At 32.3% G+C, this 26,082-nt stretch overlaps 1 protein-coding gene across 1 annotated transcript in view; it reads left to right on the top strand.

Moving 5' to 3' along the window:
* The first annotated feature begins 558 nt into the window (after positions 1–558).
* The window catches only part of LOC126810810 (chondroitin sulfate N-acetylgalactosaminyltransferase 1), a 32,850-nt gene continuing 7,326 nt past the window's right edge, over positions 559–26,082 (top strand). Inside the window, exons 1-2 of the mRNA XM_050536093.1 lie at positions 559–655; positions 11,029–11,215. The gene's annotated coding sequence lies outside the window, so the exon portion shown is untranslated. The remainder of the gene's footprint in view (positions 656–11,028; positions 11,216–26,082) is intronic.

Here is a 26,082-nt window from a genome sequence, read left to right on the forward strand (position 1 = left end):
TTGCTAAAGACCCCTACGCACAAGCGAATTATGTAAATAAAATTAAACCATATGTTAGTCCCGAAATGACCTAGTTTGTGTCGAGTGGATGTTAAACCCCATTTCTCTCTCTCTCTCTTATTCCAGCCTACACTGAGAGTATTTATTGCGCATGCTCTCCAGATAAGAATATGAAGTCATCGTTTGACATTACTTGTGGAATATACCTAGCCTCGTTTTTCGAGGCCCTTGTTACAAATGGCGCTGAAACGCAATATGGTACACGATGCGTTTACCAATGGTAAAATGTTTATTTTGTCTTAAATATGGGATAAGAGAAGCCCATCATTCCCAGTAATATCATAACATCGATGTTGATTTAAGTTGACAATAATTCGTGTTTCCAACGTCGAAGACTTTGGATGATACTGAGTTAGAGACTTAGCTACTTTAAATGCCAATGGCACAACCCGACAATATTAAACTACAGAGCAACATTTCACTTTTGGAAATTCTTTTGAAATGCGGAACAATAAAATGTAGTTATCTCCCTTAATTGTGCTATCAAATTTCACGCATGGCGGGTCATGAATGAGTGTTGTTATCAATTTCTATAGAAGCATATCATATGACAGATTGTCAAAGAGGGACGTTTAAACTTATCCAGCAATCCGCCGTAAGTGATCTTAATAACTTTAATCGAGTATTACCAATAATAAATGCTTATTGCTTTATTGTAGCTTTTAACAACTTTTGTAAGTTTTCAATTTCTCTTGTTTGAGTGGCATTCACTTTCTCACTGTCACGTCACGATTTTCAATTATTAATGTTCTTGTTTGGGTTAGAACCATTTATCTTTTTGTCAGTTCTGCTTTTTTTTTCTTTGTAAGAAGAATGAATATATCATAATTTATAGAAGTATAGTTGATGTATTATCTGCAACAAGTTATCACATATAATCCACTGAGGAAATTGTTTTGCTGTGGTTTAGAGATCGTCCCTATAAGTATATATATACTGTTAATTTAAGTAGGTCTATAGCCTATCTCAGATCATGTATTATTCTGTTATAAAAAGTTATTAACTAATGGGCAGATACAGAATTGTTCAAGAAAGTGTTACAAATGAAAGTTGTGTAACCAAAATTCAACTAAAAAGTGCAATTTGTAACAGGTTACATTAAAACAGTTTAATTGGGATATTGTTATTTCCACGCCTCATCCCAAGCAGCATTCCTATTGTAGTGATGAGATTCGAAAACAATTTTTTTTTTTGTAAGACCGTGTGTCAAATTTTTGTTAGCAGTTAAATTCTTTTGGAGATAAAACCAATGAGATGGATTAGGATTTTCCCCGGAAAATAATTGCTTCTTGACTGAAAGAGTTCAGAAATGCTAGGCCTAAATTATTTCACGGAATGCATATATATAGAGGATATTTGTCGTTTTAGAGTGAATAACATATTTTATTTCATCGAGAAGCAAGAAAACTTATATTTTCACGAATGCATAGCATTCGTGAAAATATAAACGTTTCCTTGCTTAGAGATGAAATAAAATATGTTATTCACAACAAAATGACAAATGTTCTATTTATTTTAACGATTTTACAATCATTTTAGGTAAAAACAACTAGCCAGTGGAATAACACTTTTATTTCACTGATAAAACGCGGTATTCCACTACTGATCACAAAATAAATGTATTTATTTTAAAAATAGTTATTTGGTAGATGTATATTTACATGCAGATCTTGTAAATCACTAAAGTAATATAGTCTAGTGATATGCCTAGAATTGATAAAAAGTATGCAAATTTAAGGCCAATATGTATCATACATGTATTAAAATTATATGTTTGTAAATGAATAAATAAGTATGTAATGGGTTATTTTCATCTCATCAGTTTGTACATTAAGAATAAATAACATCCAACATTTTATTTTAAATCAAGTTATAACAACACATGCCACAAAGTACTTTTCGAAGAAAGTTCCTGTAAATCATTCTTGAAAGTAGCGGTACTATTTCTTAACACATGTAAGCTATGACCATTCAGTGTGACACCACTGGTTGGGAAATTTCCTGAAGAACTGAATTTGTATTTAAGTGCATGATTGGTTCAAAAAGTGAGGTTAAAGCGTCATTAACACTTCATTGCTTCAAGCTTGGAAATTATAATAATATATTATAAGATCCATATGGTTTAAGTATTAATACGTCATATTAGTGCTAAAGGAATCACTAGTAAACTACAATATTATGAAAGATGAATCTTTAATAAGAATATCTTTCCCAAATTGTTGAATTCTGTTCAGTATTTACAAAGATATGTTGACTTTAAATTTCATTGATCTATGTTGCTAGCTATGTAAGAAGCCCGCCGCCATTTTTTGTCCGTGAACATTTATTGAAGGGCCTATTTTGAATCCGACTGAATCAAAGCCGGGACAGTATTTTGATTTTTTGCATTGATTAAGCTCACAGAAATATAGACAAGAATATGGACAGAAGGACTAAAATGACGTCGCAGCAGTTTTATTGGTGGAAAGAAAGTTACGACTACTTACGGAGAAGGGACGTAAATCGCCAACGTTGAAATGCACCTGTGGCACATAACGTTGTTATATTCTTATGAAAGTATAGGTTGACATAATTACTTGCATTATGAAGCTTTTAAGGTGAGCTTTAAAGGACATATTACATGTATATATACTGTTAAGTGCTACTTGGGCCTAGAGTGGCCTAGTATATATTGATTGGTAAGTGCCTTCACTTAAGCCTTCATAGTTCCTAAAGTAGTTGTTCTTCAAAGAATGTATAGACTGAATCTGACAATGAAATGAGTAGATAAGATCAGATATAAATTTTTTTATTTTAAGTTTGAACATAGGTTCTTACTACCAATGATTATATAATTTAGACCTTACATGTCGAATCAATATATCGTTAATTTTTTAGTGTAAGTCGGTATTTGATGATAAAAGATTGTGTTGCATAAATAGATTTTGGAATACATCATGTACTAAAGTATTAAAGGTTTTAATTTAATACGATTTCTTTCATTTCCTTTTATTACGGTATGAGTATTTTATCAATCATATCTTCTAGCTTATCTTATAAGGTTTGTATTTGCCTTAGGTTTGTTGTTTCTTACTGGTAGGTCTGTAATATAAACAGGATGTCTACTCTACAGGCCTATGATACAGACAATACATGTAACAATATGCACTAGATATACAGATAATGAAGGAAATTGTAATGCTGTATATATACACACTACCAAGTTTTTCGAACTGGTTTAATAAAAAGAAACAAAGAATAATACTTTCAGATGTTTCCATTATTACATAGTGAAATCGCAGTTTTGATTAGTAATATAAATAGCTCAAATTGCCCTTCAACAGATTCCCTGTTGAATTTTAACAGTTCATTAATTCGATCATGTGAGAATGATCTATCTTATCCAAATTAGTGCTTGGTTGCATTTCATTTTTATTATAGATCTATAATGGTGTTATATTTTCAATTGGGAAAACTATGTCATTTTGAGACTAACATATGGTACAATTTTATTCAAAAATTCACTTGTGCATACAGGGGACTTTAGAAGTTGGAGGAAACGGGAGGAAACGGGAGGACACAAGAGAAAACCCCACAAGGTTGGGCAGGCAAAGCCTCTCGTCACATACAAGCTTTGTATCCGAACCACTTGAATCAATGACAGAACTTATGGTCTAACATTAGACAACTTTACTACCCGTCCTATTATGTAAGCATGAAATTATTGTCAGTTTGGCTGTGATTTTGATACAATGAGATGAGAGGACTTAGACGGATCTTTAGAGTGGTCTCTAGAAATCAGAATATTGACAATATTTACGGTTGTATTGGGTACTGTAGCACTGTTTCCATTGAATGGAAATTCTCAATAATTGTCCATGTATTTCTTCTCTACCTTAAATTAAACATTGATTGAAAGTTTTCTCAACTTTTCAAAGATACATGATGTACATCTGTGATCTTTTTATTGACATTTTGCACTTTTGTGCCATTCTTCACACTAGATACAGCTTATTTGACATGAATTTAACCAGCAACCGACATGGTTCTTTATTTAATTATGGTCTGTTTTCCATTTAGTTGTCAGTTATCACTTGACTGTGGTCACATTGTGTTTAATTTATTTTTGGGAATCATTTAAGACCTTATTTTGATGCCAGTACATTTCTATTCACTCATGTCTGCAATGTACTTTTTACTTTGAGGTTTGACTTAAAAGATTATAACATTTCATTGATATGATTAGGTTTGGTTGGAAACTAAATTCCTATTATGACCTTTGTCTCCTGCTCTTACATCATTTAAAGCAGATTGAAAACACTTTTAACATAGTTCAAATGCTTTAGACAGATCATGAAGTAATCAGTAGAAATTAGTTTATTAACAGATTACAAACAATCTGCTTTACATGATAAATTGCATGTGTTGATGTGTAAGTTATCAAAATGAAACCAGGACAAATATTATAGCAACCCAAGTAGACATCAAATAACTAGTTAAGATAGTCTGACAGTATAATCTATTTGCAATTAGGATAGCATCAACTCTGTTAACTCATATATAGTAAACAGCTATAAGTACACTTGATATGCCAATAGCTGTTTATGTTTAAGTGTCTAGACTTTAACAATTTTATTTATATGAGATAATCCCTTTATTCACAGATATTTTAAGTGTTTAACATCATATGGATTAATTTTTGCTCATATCATTTCACTACATTGTCTAAGTGTGGACTATGTGTATGTCTTTGTTAAATTTCACTTCTTTTAGTTCTTAATTAGACATAATCGAGCAACAGGCAGCCATACTTCAAATAGGTTCACCACTTATTACATCATATCCTTCGTACCTTTTGAACTAATGACATGATATGCTAATTCTATAAAAGCTTATTATTAAAAGTTCATTAGCCATTCGGAGCAGAACAGAAGGACGTTAAACTCCATTTCATTTCATTTATTATTAAAAGCTTCGAGTGTATGGTAAACAGAAGAAAATTGATTGGAGGAAAGTTAAGGTATGAATCATGAGTTACTAGGAACTTCCTCAGGGTGGGGTTATATTACAATAGAGCAAAGACCGAACACAGGAATAAACACGAAAGTGCACACAAAGTACCATCAACAGATATGACACATGCAAGTCCCCATGTACAGTGGTATATGTGCCATGTTTCCAAACTTTCTAGTAACACCTACTGTTGAACTTGCCCTCTACCAGATATCCTGTCCAGGGTAAAGCTGAATATATTTGGTTGTCGTTTGCGGGGAAAAAACTTAGTATTCCACAGAACATAGTACATGTGGAATTTTCATAATGCTTGTACATAACATATCTGACATCTCAGACTGTCCTCAACAAGCCCACACACAATTGTCATGGTATTAAACTTGTGGTAGAGTGCAGTATTTTTATAATAGCAAGGTGTGTCAAATATGGCACCAGGTTGGACAAGATCTTATTATTCTGTTTGTTGAATCAGGGTTGTTGCTAGCCTATAGTGTCAATGAGTTCTAGTAACTAAACATTTACCAAGACAATAGAGCATTTATTTGACAAGTTATGTTTTCAGATTAACTGTTATATTTATTTAACAACTTCTACTATTTATTCTAACTAGTGAAACTTTCACCTTTTTTTAACCACCATTTACAATACAAATGTGAAATATACTTAACAGTGTGGGTAACGGGCCTCATCGTTCAGAAATATCTCAAAATCAAAAATATGTACTATATTAAAGATACATTATGGGAGATTCGATAACGAGTTGGCAGTTCCCACTATAATAGTTATAAACTAGATAATGTAAAGGCAATTTGCTGAAAATTTCATTCAAATTGATCCACTATGAACCCAGAACTAAGCGATTGAAATTTCCGCCTAGCCTCGATCATCATTACTAAAGTCAGTACAGTAAACAGCATAGTTTGGATTATCCATTTAATCGTTAAATCATGAAGGAAAGTTATGCAGTAAATCGGCTCATAATCCACTAAAGATCGCAGGCTATGGTCTGGATAGGTTAATTAATGACTAATTAATAATTTAGATAACATTTCAGGCGCAAAGAAAGACCTGCGATAGACAGATTTAGCTCTTGCATAATGTATGTTTAATGAATAATCTTTGTACTAAAATGTTTTTCATAAAAGTACTTTTGATTGTGTTTTGTATTAAACTCTGTATTTAACCTTCATTGTGGAACTTTAAAGATAAACTGAACAGACAATACAAAGAAGAATTATTGACTAAAATGTATTGATAGGTGTTGTTTAGAAATTTGTATTTCATGGTAAGATTTTATGTCACATTGTGTACTGTGTATTCCAGGATTTATGTCTCAGGGTTACTGTTTATTCCAGGATTAAATCTTATGTCACAGAGTGTGCTGTTTAATCCAGGATTTATGTTTGTTCATTCCTGGAGTTTTACGTCCCCTTCCACCAAGGGCGATTTATGTCTCATGGTGTACTGTGTATTGCACGATTAGATTTTATGTCACATCGTGTACTGTGTATTCCATAATTTGAGTTTATGTCACATGGTGTACTTTTCCTTAAATGTATGTTTCAAGGTTAGAATTAGATTTTATGTCATATTACAGCACTTTGTGTTCCATGATTAAATTTTATGTAACATCGTGGGAGGAAGTGTGCTTTCAATGATAACATTATCTCTTTCTCCTTGCTTAGATTGCATGGTGAACTGTTTGTTCCTTGAGTAGATTTTGTATCACATTGTACAAAACTGGAGTAACATCATGGCAGGAAGTGTGCTTTCAATGATAACATTATCTCTTTCTCCTTGCTTAGATTGCATTGTGAACTGTTTGTTCCTTGAGTACATTTTGTATCACATTGTACAAACATGAAGTAAGATTTTTTGTCACATGACACATCATGAAGTTGTGTTTTTAACTGTAAAATGGAAATGGTAGACTGATAATAATTAGAAAAGCAATCAGAACAAAATAGCTTCTATTTACCACCTGCACTGAAATATCAGGTTTCAAAATTTGGTTATTATCTAACTTCAATGATTATATATATACAAATTATTTTACATTTCCATCTTCAATATAATAAGCTGTAGTTTTTTTAAAGGTAATATTAGTATGTTTTGTTCGATGTAGGTGCAAGTTGTTTATATAATGATATATTACTTACATCTGTCCAGGTAATATGAGTGGTCCATAGTGGAATATTTTATATATTATGACTGTGTCTGTGTACTATGATATTAAACTTATATAATACTCACTTTAGCTTACTAAATGTCAAACTCTACTAATATGAGTAAAAGGTGAAGGGGATGATAATATCAAGAGATCTCTTTCATCTTTACCATATTTTCTCTTCTCATTTAATACATTTATTGTTCATCATAGATTCCTTCTTATACATTCATATACAGTACATTTGCGATGGGAATTTAAAGACACCAGTCAATTTTAACAAAATGTGTTAAACATCTAATCTATTTTATTACTATATATTTAATTTCTTCTTTTGACTTGTTTTGGAACACCATTACATGTACATGCTTGACTTTAAAATGATAACATTTTTTAAGTGATACAGTTTATTTAATATTTCATATTAATAATATTGAGACTCCACCCATTTTAAGAATTCAGAGAATGTATTTATATATTTTACTCTAATTACTAAATAAACACTTCATTTTGTTAATTAATATAAAAATATTAATTTTGATATACATTATACATGCTAAGAAAAAAGGCGGCAACTGCACAATGAAAAAAAAAACAACCTAAGTACCGTAGATGGGGTGTAACCTTTCCTTCTTAAATTGATAAAATGTATTTCGAGGATAAAAGATTTATTGCATAGAGATTTGCTATTTTTTTATGGACTTATGTTTTCTTAGAATATATGCACAAAGTGTTGATTAATGCCGAACCTGTTCCCAATTGTTTGGTAAATTCAAATAAGATTGTTGGACTTTCTTTTCTTATCTCGACAGTTTTAATGACTTCTTTGCATAAAGTAATGTGGTTGTGTGTGCAATGGATTCCTTGAATAAAGAAAACAATTCAAATTCTTTTCTTGATATTTGAAAATAACAAAATATCTCAAGTAATGGATTAAAAATACAGTTGGCCTCATAGAAAGGGGCATGTAGCTCTATTCTTTGGAATGTAACCTTGTATAAAGGATAGGATGACAAGGAATTGTGGACCACAGAGGTGACGGCAATATATAACCAGAAAAAAAATTTGTTTTTATTTTGTTTAATATTTCTAAAAAACCAAAATTCACAAAACATGAAAAAAAAAGTTTCAAATTTTGTACACGATGCCCAGAAATTTTGACTTTGTCTTTTTGTCTTCTCCTTCTCCAAAATGCATCTCTAAATTAATCGGGCGGTGGATGGTCGAATGGTTAGCATGTGCGCGCTGTATCATAAATTCTGTCATTGAGACAACTGGCATGGTTTCGATTCCCTGGTTGTACGTGACAAGGAGTAGGGTCGCCTGTCCGTTCTCGTGGGTTTTCTCCGGGTCCTCCGTTTTCCTCCCACTGCTAAAGACACATCGCGCAAGCGAATTATGGAAATAAAATTGAACCATATGTTAGTCCCGAAATGACCTAGTTTGTGTCGAGTGGACGTTAACCACAATTTCTCTCTCTCACTAAATTAATCTCTTATTGGTCTGGCTAAAATCAACTTTGTACCCACTGACTATTTATTTAACGTTTTTCTTCAGTTTTGTAGGTAGGGTACTTGGTTCATTCAAGTCATCAAATTAGTAGAAAGGCCTCAAAAGAAGTACAACCATTCTTCTGATCTGCTGCACACATGTGTAAACAGACAGGAACAAATATTATGAAGCAAAATATTCATCTATTTTTTTTCTTATTTGTAAATTATCATAAAAGAAGTAAGAGAAAACAAGATATCTGAATGCACAATGCACTTCCTAGACATGTGGTTAGCACTATAACACACATTGATGTCATTTTCATTGAAAATAATATGAGAAAACTAAATAGATCAGGGTAAAAAATAAATTTTGAAAAGCAATGTACATATAAAATGGTAGTGACTAGGTGCACAAGAAAAAAAAAACCCTATTCACTTTGCCGATCTTACAAACTAGACCTTAACTTAAGCATACCTTGTCAAATTTAGCTGCATCAAGAAAAATTGAAAAGGTATTAATCCTATTAGTGAATACTTAAAAGATTTTCTTGTTACTGCAAGGTTGAAATCAAAACTGGCCATCGTTTAAGTAGACTGAGTGATGTTTTGTATAAAATTATCATTAGGATGCTGGGATTCCTCTGGTATAAATGATAAGTTTTCCTATAGTTTTACCTGGGACTATAAGGGGGAGAGAAGCTCTGATTACTATTTGAAGAAAGATATTAGAATATGTCCATCCATATTTTATTAACACATATATTACCAATAGAAACCAGGATGTTCACTGCAAGACCAATTAGAGTTTCTTGTTCCCCAAATGGTATCTGTTTAAACCACTTCAAATTGGAAATGTTTAAACCAATTCAATAAATTGTTTATCGTCATGAATTGACATAGCATTGTTTGAACTTTTGGATGACGTGATACCAAATTATTTGTACAAATCTGTATTAGTTTATAAAATATTAGATATGAAAGACAAATATTGTTGACATTTTAGCATAAATACAGGATTTCAGAATGTTTTTTTTGCCACATAAAATTATTGAGGTAGTCAATTGATATTACTATGTTAATTTACATATTATAGTCATTCTGAAAATACCAAATATGTCATTTTATGACAATAAACATTTTCTTTTTTGTGGTATAAAGTTAAACCATTTTTAGAGTCCCCAAAAAAGAAGAGATAAAACGGTCTTCAAAGGAGAAACAGATACTTAGATGATTTTACAGGAGCTTCTGCTACCTTCATTCTAGGTGGTTGAGTGGCCGAATGGTCTATCATTGAGTCAAGTGGCGTGGTTTTGATTCCCCGCTTGTACGTGACACGGAGTTGGGTCGCCTGTTCAACCTTGTTGTTTTTCTCTCCAGGTCATCTAGTGTTTTCTGACTTCTAAAGACCCCAACGCGCATGCAAATTATTGAAATAAAATTCAACCATATGTTAGTCCCGAAATGACCTAGTTTGTGTCGAGTGGACATTAAACCACATTTCTCTCTCTCCCACCCTCTCCTTCATTCTAGGGTTTACCATATAACATATACAGTATTTGTAAATATACATGAATTTTCTTTCGAATCAGTTGATTGACATTTATAACCATGTCACATGTGGAGTTTTGTATGATTAACAGTTCTTTAATGAAAATACACTGGTCACAATTCTATGGAATGCAATTAATGTTTATTACTGAGTGTGGTAAAGAATAGGCTTCTCACGCTCAGTAAGAAATAGTAATTGTGACCTGTTTATTTCCATTTCAGTTACTTAAATGCCATTGAAACAATTTTCTTTGATGAAATATTAAAATGTGATGATATGAAAAGAATACATTTAATGGATTTAATAAGCCTTTTACAATGAATTGTTTATTCTGTGTATACTATAATAATGTGCTGTCATATTCATCCTTATATCATGTATCCTGTTTATGATTTACATTGTCAAAACCTTTTGTTTGTTATTAAAGTTCACAGCAGAAATATTTCAATTAAAAGAAAACAATTCCATGTTATTAAAAATAATGTGTGAACAAATTTTGTGTGTTTGTATATAATGGAGCGTTAAAGACAATAAGTTAAAATGTAATTTGAGTATTGTTAATACTTGACACACATGTTTCTCGATAGCCTACTTAATGCTAGTTTTATTTAAGACTATACTATTATTATTGGTACAGCATCCTTCTCATATTTAATATAACAAAGAATCACAGTTCCTGACATTTCCTTATCTTCATTTGTAAAGGTTATGTCAGTGCCCCTTTTATTTGTTCAAAAATGGTTAAATCTGTTTTTCTTTCTTGACAGATCACTGATATTGGACTATACCATGTAGTTTTAAGAGGGTATACAGATAAAAGCACCACTATGCGGCCACATGTAGATCAGTTTTATTTGCTGGTAAATGTTGCCCTGAAGTAGGGTGTTTTATAGAAAACTGATTTCAGTATCATGGAAACAAAATATTCTATATACAGTTACAATTTGACTGAAGGTAAGTTTATTAATTTATTAATTTTGTGAATACTTAATAACAAAAGAAGCCCAAGTTTACACAGGTTGCAGCAGTATTTCTAAAAGTTAATGCATCTTGAAGAGTCCTGTGTTAACATAAATTTGTATTTTCAATCAATACTCTACCATAAATGAATGCAATTGGACTTATTGGTGATAGGTAGCATTTAACTTCTTAAAGGACCATATTTAATTCAGTCATTATCACATATGTGATTGAACTGGTTAAACACGTTCCAAATATAATTTTAACTCAGAGATCATTGCTACGATAGATGCGTTATGATGATTTCAAGAAAGGGAATTGACAAACGCAAAAGGGAAACACAAGTTATCCTTCTATATAACTTGTCTTACATACAGTATCTATACTATATGCTGTCTGTGGTATATTTAACCTCTTATTTTATAAAAATATGTTTTTAGTAAAAATATTTGAAGGAAGAATAAAGTAGAAAATGACAAATAAGCTGGATATGCAATATGTTTATGTTGGGATTTAATTTTCAGAAAAGTACAAAATTTCTATGAAATCTCTTATCTTCTGGTGAACTAATTGCCTTTGATAAATACAAAAATTTGATAAAAAGATCAATGTTTTCTTGGATGTGCTCATTTTTGTTTTATCTCTTTTTGAGAAAGAACAGGTTTTGAGGTCATCTTAACCAAAAGTGTTTATTTAACTGACATTAATTGTAAACATATTGATCTATATGGAAACCTAAACAGTTTGTCATCAAAGCTATTTCAAGTCCTATTCTTTGTAGGAAGAATAAAATCCTTTAAAACTCTATTTGTACATTAGCATTTCTGACATGGAATTTTTCTGAGATATTCTAAGGGATGCCTCAAGAAATTTCTAAAGAGCAAGTTTGATTGAATACTTATAAGTTTTAGGAGTGATTGCTGAAACTCTCTGCCAGTGTGTAAGGTTGTGGTTGTATATTGCTATCAATCTGTCATTCACATTCTATTAAAAAAAAATAGAGGCTATGATAATCCAACATCATATTTCCCTATATACAAAATCTTGTGGGAGCCTCGGTGGCTCAGTGAGTAAGACAGTGACTCATTAACCTGGGGGTCCCATGTTTGATCTTGGTTTTGGCCGAGAAAGTTCATTGGAATTTCTACTTTGGTTCTCCCTTGTCAGTGGTGCAGACTGAGGGCCTGGCAAGGGACAATGTATAGTCATTCAGAGGGGACGAAAAACCCAGGTCCCGTGTATGCATTGGCATGCATGCAAAACAACCCTTGATAAGTGGAATTCGAAATGAGAGTAGATCGTAGTGCAAGATTTCCCTAATGGCATATGCCTGCCTTCATTTGCCCAGTCGATGTAAGACGTTAAATCCCATTTTATTTCACAAAATCTTATCTTCACCAAAGAGGCTTTGATTATGATGTGATATTTCTGAAACTGATGTTAGTTGTCTATTCTATTAAAAGGAAGAATCCTTTTGATAGTTAGTGATTTGCAATAATAATTGCCAGAGTTATTACCCTTTGTTGCTAAATCTTTTTAGTACCATAGAATAGAGGTTTTAATTTTCAACAATTTTTTATAGTTTTCAGAATAACAAATTCGACCCTGTTATGAAATCTTGTTCACACCTTAAGAGGCTTTAATTATGATCTGATCTTTTTCAAATTGTTTAGTTGCCTGGCAGCCTATATTTTATATTACTATATGTGACCTGAGGTATCCCGGCTATTCACTGTATGAACTGTTTAGTGGATAGTTTGTAAAACCCAGTCTAAGTGGTCTTTACCTGTAACCACCATAAGGGAACCACAGTGAGTAAGACGTTGACTCGCTAACCGGGAGGTCCTGTTTTCGAGTCCGGTATTGGCAGAGAATGTTTATTGTGATTTACCGGCGAGCTTCCCCACCCACCCCCTTGTCAGTGGTGCAGACGGGGATGAAAAACCAAGGTCCTGTGTACACACTGGTGTGCACGTAAAGGATCCTATGGAAGTTGGAATTTGATATGAGATTTGGCTGTATGGTGTATGCCAGTCTTCATTAGCCCATTTGGAGAAGAACAGTAGGATGTTAAACCCCATTTCATTTTATTTTATGACAACCATAAGACAAAAATATTCTGTTTTTAGAGAAAGATGAAGAGATTCAGTCTTTTAATTGAGTAGAAATAATTTGTTGGTGTGATTTACTGTTTTGTTGTAATTGGTTGTATATGTACAGATATTTTACCTTGATTTATCATCTGTACTTAATCATTTGACTCAGTTCGTGAAATTATCAAATAATATATGCTACGTGTTATTATCATTTTAAGAGAGTACTTTACTCTTAGATTTATGTCGGTGCAAATGTGTGATTTGTGGTAGATCTACATTGGATTAAATAATTTCTCTCTGACAGCACATTATGATAGTCACAGTTAAAATACAAACACTTAAATACAAACTTTGTGTCCGGAAATAGCAATTAGAAATAATGAGTATAATTGAATCGACTAATTGGGTTTGTGTGATAAAAGCCATCACAACCTTATCAATGAGCACAAAATAAATGATAAGCAAAGTCAGATGAGATTTTTGTTGGATTATTCGTAGGATTGATATATAATTCTGTATTTAAACCATTTGGTCTTCTTATGGAAGTTTAAAATGGGCACTGTAGGTCGTAATGTTTTGATGAATAAAGAAGGAACTTCCAGGAATTATGGTACTTTGCTTAGTATGAGTTAAGGTTGTGTACAGTTATTCTTAAGAAGAACAAGAGAGGGGCAGATTCTCCTTGGGATTAATGGTGCTGCATCACATGAATCTGTCTTTACTTCAGCAGAAGCAATAAATATAGGCCTTATTGTCTAGGTAAATATAGAGAAATTGACAGTTCAAAGTGGCATCCACAATAGTTTCAAGACACTCCAGAGGCTATAGTTATCATCTGATTGACTTAATATTTATACACAATGTAATTACATGAGACAAAGAAGCCCATTTCCGATAACTATTTGAAATTTATATATTTGCAGTGTTAAAGTTCATTAGACAAAGAAACGGATAATTAGTTTTGGAGTTATTGCTCTCGTTCATTTTTAAAAAAATCCTGTGGCTAAAGCTATTATCCAATGAATTTGAAATGTTCATGAGAAGAATCTTATTGATTATCAAGGATTTCCTACAATTCAAACAGTTTGTTATCATCTGATACTGGTACATATTATGTATACCGGTAGTAAATGTTATTACTAAGGAAAACTAGAAACCAATCAAATTTGAATTATTTCTGATAATTACTTAATGGGTTATTACTTTGGATAACTTTTTACCTACAAAAGAATAAATGTGTGAGGCTTGTGGACTGCACAGATGGCTCTGTGTATGTTTTGTGATGGCTTTGTAGTCTATCTTTTTAAATTAAAATATAGCCTAATGCCAAGAGCTGACATAGTATTTTTAATCTTTTGTTCATGTTCAACTCACTTATATTACATACCTTGCTGTAAGAAAATACAAGGACAGCAAATGATCACTATTCCTATATTTTATTTGAAGATTGGTTCAACCTGCAAGGTATGCAGTTTGCATTTCATTTAGAACAGATCTGAGCAGGGTGGATGGTTGTACTCCTATGTTTTATATTTGTGCATAAATCATGTTTAGGTGAGGTTGAGGTCTGCTTCAGAACACATGGTATGACTTCTTTTCTTGTACATGGGGACAGTTAAATACTTGTGGGTTTTGACAAATTATTTCAGACTGTTTGGATTGGATTTTAAAACCATTGTTATATTACATTGTCTTGAAGTAATTTCCTCTAGAACTGCACTCAATAGATCGGAAATAGTAGGTCTGTTTTGGATATTTTAACATTGTATTCTGTTACAAAAATCTCTATTCAGTGAATTTATTGTCGACATATCTACACATATACATGTATGTGGGTGTAACAAATTTCACTAGATAATAACATAAAGTTATGAAGAATTATTTGGATTGAAATCTTCAAAGATTATTACTCACACCCACACTGTCATAAAAGAATTTTATACACCCAATTGTAATGTAAAAGCCTCTGTGGTCAATCAAAAAGAAACAGACATGATAATAATACCATATAATTTTCCTGTTTACTTTAAAGATACATTCTCACAAAAGTATTTATACAGTAGTTATTTCCAATAAAAGTATGGCAAATTTTGTATAAATGGAAAATAGATAGAGATGCCCAATCTTACTAGAAAAATACCAGATTCCATGAAAAATATCCATTAGGCAAGCAAGCACTGGGCAAAAATATCAGTGTATCACTAACTGGCTTATTGTGTGCCAGCTTGACTTAGGGAGCGGTTGTTAATTCTTGATCGAATGGTTCGGCGGTTTGAGGAACATTAAGGGGATAAGGCGTACAACAGACTCTGCAAGAAGTTGTCAGAAGATAATCGAAGAATTTACTTAAGCTTCAATATGGTAAGTAATGACAAATAAATTCTGAAAATGGACCCTCCCTCAATCAAGGTACATGACAAACATCTTGGAGTATTTCCTAGTGAATACAATGTTTTGAGAGGGATTTAATTAGTTTGAATATGTTTTTAGTCAAATATATATCACCCAGTTTGTACGAGGGAAGGCATCTTAAAAAAAAAATAATTACATTTTAATGTCTTTGATTTCTGGGGACACCTACTGGAGCCGCCTTCTACCACAATACACTAAAACACCCTCTCTTTAGACTCCCGGTCATTCACATTGTTATCTCAAACTTTACTCTAATCCAGTGGTTAACCTTTTGATGTGCTAGTGCCCCTTGAGCTTTCATAATATTTCCCTGTACCCATGTCTAAAATGACTTACGAAAATAAATGAAACTAGAACTGCGAAGCAGTAATGACGGGTTTCACTGGTGCCACGTTACCCTTGAACTCATATCACTTCCAGTACCAATGGAACCGATAAACAGATTTCCACATAAACATTGCAGACATGTTATAAAATGGACGCAGAATCAATCAAACCCAGCAATATCAATTTCATTCATACATTTGCTACCATGTGTTACATATGTCCAAAAAGTGATCCTGACAAAATTTGTTACTAACTTACCGCTAAGTTAGCGGACTTTCTAATCTTAAAAAATGATCCTAACAAAATTGTTATTTCTTGACAAGCTATTTTTAGACATCTATATGATCTAATTGATTCAATCTATATGTCCATTGGAGTCAAATATCATAATGTTAAACGAATAATAAACATAACTCACTTCAAAAAAATGTTTGTTTTGGGGACTAAAAATACTGTTTTTGCAAAAATGACATTGCTTCCGAGGATAATGAAAATGTTAAATTAGTTTTATGAAATCAGAAATGGCATCATCACATGGTGAAGATTTTATGTAAATCGAATAATAATTGCCACTTTTATAGACCAAAAACCTTGAAAAGTGACGTGTAGAAAATCGTCTATATCTCTGCAACTGTAAAAGTTAGAAACCATTTTGTGGTATCTGTATGATCGTATGGGTTCATTCTATTTGTTGATTGGAATTAAATATTATAATTTTAAAAACATTACAAATCAGACTCATTTGAATAAAATATGTTTTGAAGGCTAAAAATACAGTTTTTGCCAAAATGTTAAATTAGTTTTATAACATCGTCTATGACATTAGGCATCACATTGTGAAAAATTTATGAAATCAAATAATAATTGACACTTTTATAGACCAAAAACCTTCAAAAGTGACTTGTAGAAAACTGTCTATTTCTCCGCAACCGAACCAGTTAGAAACAATTTTATGATATCAATATGACCGTATAAATTTTATTAATATGTGAATTTAAACCAAAAGTTAAAATATTAATACTTGAAAATGAAATCGAAATTTAAAAAAACGAACTCACACTTTTTTGCACCTTTAAAGGGCACACTCTTTTAGTTATATCAGTTTTAAAAAAAATAATATTTGCTTTCAAAAAGTGGTACCTAACTGTAAAATTACGCCACTTCCGGTGCCGACAGATAACTCTATCGGTAACAAAAAAAAATTACAATAGAGACAACAGAGCATATGAACTTTGTTTTATACAAATCGAACAATAAATAATTAATCTAGGACTGAAAAACTAAATTAGCCAATGGCAGCCAAGGAAAATTACTGAGACAAAAAAAGTCAGATGACTCTTTAATTCTGTGTAAAACACGACCAAAACATATTCATAAAGAGGTTTTTTGTAAAATAAAAAAGGTTTTTTGTAAAAATTTGAATTTTCTAAATTTTACACATAATATCTGCGAAGATTTGCCAAAAATAAAAAATAAAAAGTGGCGTAGCTATGTGCCCTGTCTCTGGTTATGCCAAAATGTATCAAAAGTTAAAATCCAAAGATTATTGTTAAACTCCAAAGATTTTTGTTAAAATCCAAAGATTATTAAAGATTATTGTTAAAATCCAAAGATTATTGTTAAATCCAAAGATTATTGTTAAAATCCAAAGATAATTGTGCTTTCAATATTGGCATGTATCGGATCGAAACTTCATGGATTATGGCCCCTGTTTGTACGAAAAATCACGTTTTTAGCTTGTGGACCCTATAGAGGTCACAATTTTTATCCGATTTTGTTGAAACTTGAAATGTAGGTTTATAACCTAAATATCTCGGTTCCTTTCGATATTTGTGCATATCGGACCGTAACTTCCTGAATTATGGCCCCTGATTGTATGAAAAATCGCGTTTTTAGCTTGTGGATCCTATAGAGGTCATAATTTTTGTCCGATTTAAAAAAACGTAATATTATATCACTGTTACACCCTAAGGACGACTGAGTTTGAATTTCGTGAAAAACAGATCAAAATTGACAGACAAAATGGCCGCCGTTCGTTCTCAAATAGCGTAAAAATATGGTATATCAAGGTTTGTGGACCCTATATAGGTCACAATTTTTATCCGATTTTGTTGAAACTTGAAATGTAAGTTTATAACCCAAAGATCTCGGTTCCTTTCTATATTCGCGCATATCGGACTGTAACTTCCTGAATTATGGCCCCTGATTGTACGAAAAATCACGTTTTTAGCTTGTGGACCCTATGGAGGTCATAATTTTTATACGATTTAAAAAAAACGTATTATTATATAACCGTTACACCCTAAGGATGACTGAATTCAAATTTCATGAAAATCAACCCAAAATTGACAGACAAAATGGCCGCCGTTCGTTCTCAAATAGCGTAAAAATATGGTATATCAAGGTTGTGGACCCAATAGAGTTCACAATTTTTATCCGATTTTGTTGAAACTTGAAATGTAAGTTTATAACACAAAGATCTCAGTTCCTTTCGATATTCGCGCATATTGAATTGTAATTTCCTGAACTATGGCCCTTGATAGTAGGAAAAATCACTTGCTTGTTAGCTTGTTCTCTATCCATCTCTCGAAAATGTGGGCGTATCCTGCCTGGCAGCCGCTGGTTATCCGATTTTGTTGAAACTTGAAATGTAAGTTTATAACCCAAAGATCTTGGTTCCTTTCGATATTCATGCATATCGGACCGTAACTTCCTGAATTATGGCCCCTGATTGTATGAAAAATCACGTTTTTAGCTTGTGGACCCTATAGAGGTCATAATTTTTATCCGATTAAAAAAAACGTATTATTATATCACCGTTACACCCTAAGGAAGGCTAAGTTCGAATTTCACAAAAATCGGCCCAAAACTGACAGACAAAATGGCCGCCGTTCGTTCTCAAATAGCGTAAAAATATGGTATATCAAGGTTTTGGACCCTGTAGAGGTCACAATTTTAATCTGATTTTGTTGAAACTTGAAATATAAGTTTATAACCCAAAGATCTTGGTTCCTTTCGATATTTGCGCATATCGAATTGTAATTTCGTGAATTATGGCCCTTGATTGTAGGGAAAATCACTTTCTTTTTAGCTTGTTCTCTATCCATCTCTCGAAAATGTGGGCGTATCCTGCCTGGCAGCCGCTGGTTATCTAGAATTGGTGAAAATTTGAATTCTTCGAAAATAGTTTAAAATATGACACATCAAAAATATTCAAACTTTTATCTTGGTAGAAACATTTGACGTGGATTCATTTAATAATAAATTTTACATGGCTTGAAATTGATTTTGTTTATTTGAACATTTGAATTCTTCAAAAATAGTTTAAAATATGACACATCAAAAATATTCAAACTTTTATCTTGGTAGAAACATTTGACGTGGATTCATTTAATAATAAATTTTACATGGCTTGAAATTGATTTTGTTTATTTGAACATATTTCTAGAGAATCAAACAATACACAAGATGTTTTAAAAACATGAGAAACAAGCAAACTACAACATTTCTTTCATCATCCAGGGTGTTATTGTATGACAGATGTCTAGAAAACAATACATTTCTAACCAATAATAAAACAGTTGTTTTGCACACGTAGCATTTATTCAGCCATTATGGAAAATTTCCTATTGATTGAATATGAATAACAGCATAGGCGTAAGGGGGGGGGGCAGTTTAAGTTGGGTGTGTTTGTCACCCGAAATTTCAGAATGAATCAATCATTAAATAATATCGCATATGGGCTCACACTTTGAGTAGCGCCCAAGCCCCCTGCCCAACCACGATTCCAACGCCTATGAATTATTGAAATAGTTAATCGATGATAATGTCGAATCGGCGAATATTTATTTAAACCTCAAAATAAACTTACCAAAAAGATAGAGAATAGATTGTGAGAAAAAATTTCCAAATCTTCAATTTATCATGTGCTCAGTTGTATGATTTTCTCACAAGTTTTTATGTTTTATTCTTTCCATTAATATATATAGAGTTTAATCGGGGTAATTTATCCAATGACCCCGTAGAATCGAAAACTGGTTAATATATCAAAGTAGAAGCAGTTTGATGAACTATCGGCAATATACCACGTCGTATGATCGCAATATTTGATGATAAGACTACTTACTTACTTGTACTTATGTGTTAAACATCTTATACTTAGAACGAAATCTGCATATTATATAAACATGGTTAAAGTTATCTAAGCCTATTGGACCGTCGTAATTAAAAAAAAATATTGTTTTTAGAAATGATTTGAAGTCGGTAATACATTACAAGCTTCACAAACACCATACAATAGGAGTGGCATTTAGCAATACGTTTTCTTCAAAGAGAAGACTTCCCACATTATTTGTTCTAACATTTAATAATAATGATAATCAATTTGTATAGCGCTGAGTGTTCCAGCTAATACGACAAAGTGAAGTAAAGGATTAGGGTTAGGGTTATATCACTTCCGGTAACAAATTAACAATGAAACCGTTTAACATGTTTCCACATAAGCATTACACATGTGTTACAAAATAGACAGAGAATCATCCAAATCCAGGGACATCAATTCCATATATACATTTGTTGCCATGTGTTACATATGTTAAAAAGTGATCCCAGTCCAAATTGTAACTTTTCGCAAAATTACGTTACTTCCGGTGGCGACAGAAAACATTATCAGTATCAAATAAGTTACCAATTTGCACCATGAAACATATGAACTTTGTATTATACATATCGTGAAATAGATAAGTAACCTAGAACCAATAAACTGAAATTAATAAGGCAAAAAATCTTAAAAAAAGGATCCTGACAAAAGTGGTTATTTCTCGACAAGGGAAGATGCTAGAAGCAATTTGTGAACATCTATATGATCATATTGATTCAAGTTATATGTCCATTGGAATAAAATATCATAATGTTAATCGAATGCTAAATATAACTCTTAAAAAAAATATTTGTTTTGAAGGCTGAAAATACGTTTTTTTTGCCAAAATGACATTACTTCCGGTGAGCATGAAAATGTAAAATTAGATTTATGAAATCAGAAATGTCATATGGCATCACATGGTGAAAATTTTATAAAAATCGAATAATACTTGACACTTTTATAGACCAAAAACCTTGAAAGGTTACTAGTAGAAAATCGTCTATTTCTCTGCAACTGAACAAGTTATAAACCATTTTGTGATATCTATATGATCGTATGGTTCATTCTTTTAGTTGATTAGAATCAAATATCAAAATTGAGAAAAAATAACAAATACAACTCATTTGAATAAATTATTGGTTTTGAAGGCTATAAAGTAAAGTTTTTGCCCAAATTACGTCATTTCCGGTGACATTAAAAATGTTAAATTGGTTTGATCTAGTTAAAATTGACATTACGCATCAAATGGTGTCACTTTTATGAAAATCCAATAATAATTTACTCTATTACATGTAAACTAGCGTAAAAAGTGACTCGTGCAAATTTTGCCCATTTCTCGGCAACTGCTCATATTACAAACTAATTTTCACATACATTCTCTTCGTATGGATGATTGCTACAAGTTTATGAAAGTTGCGAAGAAATATTTTAAAATATGAAAAGCATGAATGGGTTGTGAATAGCTCATTTTTTCACCTTTAAATTGAAATGATCCGAAAACAAAATAAAAATTAAAAAAACTGAGCCCAATGTTTTCTGAGCCTTTACAGGGCACACCCTTTCAGTCATACCAGATTTGAAAAAAAATAATATTTGCTTTCAAAAAGTGGTACCAAACTGTCAAAATTGTAGTTTTTGCTAAATTTACGTCACTTCTGTTGCCGAAAGGCAACATTACTGGTAACAAAAAAAATGACATTTTGGACCACAGAGCATATGAATTTTGTTTTATACAAATCGAACAATAAATAATTAATCCAGGACTGAAAAACTGAATTCGCCAATGGGGGCCAATCAGACAATTATTGATAATATTACGGCAAAATTAACAATTTCTGTGATTTCGGACATTTCGCATTGTCGCAGAACGTTAGAGATAGCTTTAAAATTTAAGTCAAACCCACTTTCCCAGTAAAACGCAGTGTGAAACCCTAATTATGATAATTGCTATATAATACAATGTAAGTTTATTTATACAGTGCATTGAATACATGCAAATACTCTATACATAAAAAGTCTTTCAAGTACAACCGTACTTACACAGTACACTGACTATCAGACATATTACTAATCTATACAGTATTGAATTTGACACTATATCTCGTACCCCCTGCTTTGATGCTTCCTTAGGTACCCTGGTAAAGAACCACGGTTTTAATCTCATTAAAATCAGATGGTTAGTCATTTTTGAAACATATAGTGGTACGGTAGTTAGATGTGGTTCAATTTGAAACCTTTCATATGGAAATAGTGTTTAGTCCACATGATTCATTAGGTTTGCCTTGAATCTTTCTATATGATATATGATATTCTAGAACTGGTATACAGTAAGGATATATAGTTTTCATATCAAGAACTATTATAGTTTACACACAAAAAGATTAAAAGATAAAATATCAGATAGAAGAGGAGAGGGCGAGCAATGAATTGTTTTAGACTTTGATCTGTTTCGGCAAATAACTTCTTAAATAAATGTACAAGAGTACAGATTATCTGTAATATCTTTGGTATTTTCATCAGTTTGTCCCAGCCAGATCAAAGGAGAAACAAAGATAACCCAAATATTTACTTTAGTTGGACAAAAATAATATCTACTAATGGATGGAGTATGTATAACTGTTCGTACTTGTATACTGTATCATAGTTATAAAGTTTTAAATGTTGTTGTTCTTAGTATTTTAAGGTCCGCTTCCACCGAAGGTGATATCGCAGACAAGTCTTATTTTCATTTTTATTATCTTAGCGCACGGGCAGGGGTCTTTCCTGTTTGAGTAAACCCACGAGGTGGAGAAGACACGTACGCTCACACCAGGGATCGAAACCACAACCGCAAGTCAGAGGTGACCAGCCAGCTAGAGCTCAAGGCATGGCACTCTAGACCACTAGGCCATCCTACCCCCTCAAGTTTTGAATCTTTTCTTGCTTCTTCTTATAATCCATCAGTGGCCTCACTAACCCTTTATATGCACCTTACTTTTGATCTGGTTGTTGTCGTGCATGGTTTCTGATTTGTTGTTATTGCTTGTCTATATATATAATTGCCCTACACATTTGTTACTGTACTTGCTTGAAAACATTGAGAGAATACTCTTCGAAACGTCGCCTAAATAAATCACATAATTGTTCTTCCATAAGTATGTGTTATAATTTATCCATCAAATGTGGTGCATATATTGCCACTGCTCCTGTCCATCCATCCACAATTTCTTGTGAAAACTCTACAAATTGCATTTATCATGCAAACTTTTTATAAATTTATATATGTTTTTTACATTACTGAGACAAAGGAACTTTTGAACTTTCAAAGTTACTGTCCTTAATCACTTTGTGAAATCTTGAGAATGCTCTGGAAACCAAAGTTATTAACATGAAATTTATATACAGTACTGTGAAATGCAGAATCCTATTGAATTTCAATAATTTCCATTAATTACATTCAGATTAGTGAAATTAGAAAAACATGTCTGACTCCAACAAGTTCTTTAATTACCTCTAGAGTTATTGCCCTTGCTCATTTGTAGAAACTTGTGAACTTTCTAGCTAATCAACTTTATACAGGCATGGACCTTAATGTATTATAAGGTCCATGATACAGGTCACAATTCTATAGAAGACAATTATTGCTTATTACTGAGCAACGTTTCAACTGTGACCGATATATTCCAGTTCAATTACTAAATGCCATTGAAACTATTTAATCAACTTAAGATTTAGTTGAAGAGATTTTACCTTTTATTTACCTTAAGATTCACAGTTTGACACCCATTATGGACTGCTTCGATGTCGGTGTATATCAAATAATTAAACATATAGATATGTCTGCTTTGTATTGTCTGAAGGTCTGTAAGGAAGATAATGATATGCCAATCTGGTATCCTCATCATCAGAACATGACATCTCACCTAGATCATTAGAGAAAAAAAAGTCTGTAGATGCATATCATGTTACTCAATAGAATATAACAGTTTTAGGTTATGTTCAAAGTTATCAGAACCAGGTGTTCATTATAGTAAGTGTATTTACCAATTTAGATTAGAACTCTATGAAAATAACATCAATCTATTGTAAATTGTATCATTTCTCTGAATTATGGACAATTTGAAATTATGGCATTATATTTTTGTAATACATAGTGGGTTGTTGATATATTTAAATGAATTCTTCTTATGCATTTGACATTTTAGAACAATCAACCATAATTTTAGAAGTAAGCAATAAAGTGGGGGACCCCTCGGGACTACATCTTATCGTTAATGCCATCCGATGCGAATGTTCTTAAAGTGTGAATCCATTTGAATTCATTGGCTTTCCTTATGGCATCGTTTTTGCAGTTATCTGGGTCAGTCTTAAAAAGCTCTATAATTTTAATCATAACATTTATACTTGTATGTCTATCTAAGTTGAAGTGTAGTGCGACCGGCTTTGACCTGTTGTGTCTAATATCTGCATAGTGTAATTTTAGGAGTTTACAGACAGTTTTTAGGAGTTTTTGTGACGGAGTGGTTCCAAGCATTGCCCGCAGATTATATTTTCAATATGGCCAATTACTATCGTCGATTGTACTTCCAAAAGGGTAGTGTAGCCATAATACCTAACCTTGTGAGTTCTCTTCATATTCAGTTTTCCTTATATTGGCAACTAGAGAGACTTTGTAAGAAAAATTAAGGCTTCAAAATTTATGTTAGTCTTAAAATTTCTTGGTTGAATGAAGTGACCACTAACCCTGTATAACACTTTTCAGTTATAAACTGTAATTTTGATTTAATCCTGAAATAGGGTTTTTTTTCATGTGGACGTATATTGTCGTCGCCCCTGTCCGTGTGTCAATCCACATTTGATTGTGGACACTCTACAGATCACAATTTTTATCCGATTTTGACTAAACTTGAAATATAGGTCCATCCACCAAAGATCTTGGTTCTTTAAGATATTGGCATGTATCGGACCATAACTTAATGGATTTTTGCCCTGATTGTTCGAAAAATCACGTTCTTAGCTTGTGGACACCCTATAAGTCACAATTTTCATCTGATTTAAAAAAACGTGTGAATATATTTTAATTTTAAAAAAAGTTTAAAAAGATCATCGTTACACCCTAATGACGGTTGAGTTCCAATTTCGTGAAAATCAAACCAAAACTGCTTGACAAAATGGCAGTTCCTTGTAAGCAAACAGTGTAAAAGTATGTCTTTCCAAGATTGTGGACCTTCTAGAAGTCACAGTTGTTATCAGATTTTGATGAAACTTAAAATATATGTTTATGTCCCAAATATCTTGGTTCCTTTCGCTGTTTGCACATATCACACCGTAACTTCCTGGATTATGGCCGCTGATTGTGCGAAAAATCTTGTTTTTAGCTTGTGGGTTCTCTAGAGGTAACAGTTTTTTTTATCCGATTTTAAAAACCGTTTTAATATTTCACTATTCCTTCATAATGAAGGTTGAATTTGAATTTTGGGAAAATCGAAATGAAACTGCATGACAAATTATGTAAAAGTATGTAATACGAAGGTTGTGGACCCTAGAGATCACAATTTTTATTCGACTTTGATGAAACTTAAAATATATGTTTATGTCCCAAAGATCTCAGTCCATTTCCATATTTGCGCACTTCAGACCTTAACTTTCTGGATTATGACCCCTGATTGTACGAAAAATTGCTTTTGTTTTTAGCTAGTTCCCTATCCATCTCTTGCAAAATGTTGGCGTATCTTGCCTTGTCTGGCAACCGCTGGTTAATTCTGATAGAGCCGTTTACAAGATCTTGTTAAAATGGTGCATAAACATACAGATGGATACACAATAAAAACAGTTGGCTTTTACCATCAAACCTTTTACAGTCACAGTTTCTAACATTAATAAATCACTTTAAGAAGTATTGGTAA

The sequence above is a fragment of the Patella vulgata genome, chromosome 2 (assembly GCF_932274485.2).
Source record: "Patella vulgata chromosome 2, xgPatVulg1.2, whole genome shotgun sequence".
Taxonomy (NCBI): Eukaryota; Metazoa; Mollusca; class Gastropoda; family Patellidae; genus Patella; species Patella vulgata.